A 1,818-nucleotide genomic window follows, 5' to 3' on the forward strand; every position below is an offset into this window, starting at 1 on the left:
TATCAAAGGAAAATGAGCTGACTGACACACCACCTTACACCGACTGTACCCTGTGGTATCACGTGATATAGCTTTCATTTGTGATGTGTGAGGGAACAGAAACATATTTCATGGCCTATAGATCAACATATTTTATTTTCAGAGAGCCAAGTCAAGGACAGCTGCAAAAGCAATAAGCCATCACCCAGGCAGAGAGAGAGGCCAATATGTCCACATAATAAAGATAAGAGAAACTGGGAGAAGCCATAGGTTCCCATAGTTTCTTCCAACTGAACATGAATAAATCCTGATTCTTCCAGTTCCTGTAAAAGATACATTGTGCAAAATGAATAGCTTCTGCTGTCTATCCAGGTCCTTATGGCTTATGGTGCATGTTTTAATGAGGGAATGATAACATTTGGGACTTTATAATATAAATATATATTTTATATTTGTTTTGTTTGCAAAGATTGCTAAATGAGAACTAATGTTTAAATGCCAAGAAGAAGTGTGCCACAGTTATTTTTTTAAAAAATCATGTTCTGTCTATAGACATTGTTGGTGGAATAAAGTGATTTTAGTTCAAGATTGAGTGCCATTGTTCCTCTCATCCTGCAAAGTGGAATATTTGTACTCTTCACGGAGCATGTCATGCCTGTCATAGTTAAGGCTGATTTGTACTTCTGCGTAGAATCTATGCAGAGCCTACGCTGTATCCTGTGCAAGTGGCCTTCACCGCTGTGAGCATTCATGCTTGTGTGCTGGTGTGTCTGCATCACTCTGAAACTACAAAATGCTAGTTGGTGGTGGGGTTTCTGTGCCAGTGTGTTGAGTTTAGTGAAATTTTCAGTGAAAATCATGCAAGGTAATGTGAAGATGAGTCGTGTAAGTGGACGTATACACTCAGTGCCCACTTGATCAGCTCCACCTGAACAATCTAATCCAATCCAATTCAACTGTTGTGCCATTAAGTTTCCTCTCCTGCTGCCTATAATGCTCAGGTTTCCTTTTGTCACAGTAATAGAGGTGTTCATTCACTTCTTTGTTAGGCATTGAGCTCATAGTTAGTGCTGCTGTTGGACTGGACTGCATGTTATTGAGAGGTGTTTCTACTATTCTGTCCCCCCTCATGTATATAAATAGAGAGGACAAAAAATTAGAAACGCATCTTAATATAATGCAGTACAGTACAAGAGCTCTGCAAACTACAACCTCATTAATAAACACAGAATTAAATTTACACATTCTCCATAATGTCAACACAAACTGAACATTATAAACTTTGTTAAAAAGTAGAATTTATGGCAGAGCTGCTGACCTGAACTGCATTAGACTGTACAGGTGGAGCTGATAGAATGGCTGCTGAGTGTAAATGAATCTTGTCAGTTAGGGTTAGGGTTAGATGTTGATTGTTTTTTAGCTCTTATATCTGGAAAAACATGCTTGACCAAAAAAGGTCAGATCCTCAGAGGTGAGATGTATTTACTGAAAGAGCGATAAATGATTTTAAAAAAACACATTATGATCATGGATACACCTAAACAAGGCAGGTTTAATTTTTTAGCTAACATGAATGTTGTCACTCAAAAATCATGGCAATTTATCAAATAGATTTGGAGATATTCTGCTGCAATATTGCCAGTTTGCCCTGCTGGTGGTGCTAGAGGGAAGGCCATACTGTAGGTTCATTCAACATGGACAGATCTCATGCTCTAGGCAGCATTTATGTTGTCGCTAAAATTCATGGCAATCCACCAAATACATTTGGAGATATACCACTGCGGACCTAATTACTGACCAGCTGACATGGTGATGTATAGGCCACCAGTTTCCACCAGG

Source organism: Myripristis murdjan, chromosome 5 (genome assembly GCF_902150065.1).
Source record: "Myripristis murdjan chromosome 5, fMyrMur1.1, whole genome shotgun sequence".
NCBI classification, from domain to species: Eukaryota; Metazoa; Chordata; class Actinopteri; order Holocentriformes; family Holocentridae; genus Myripristis; species Myripristis murdjan.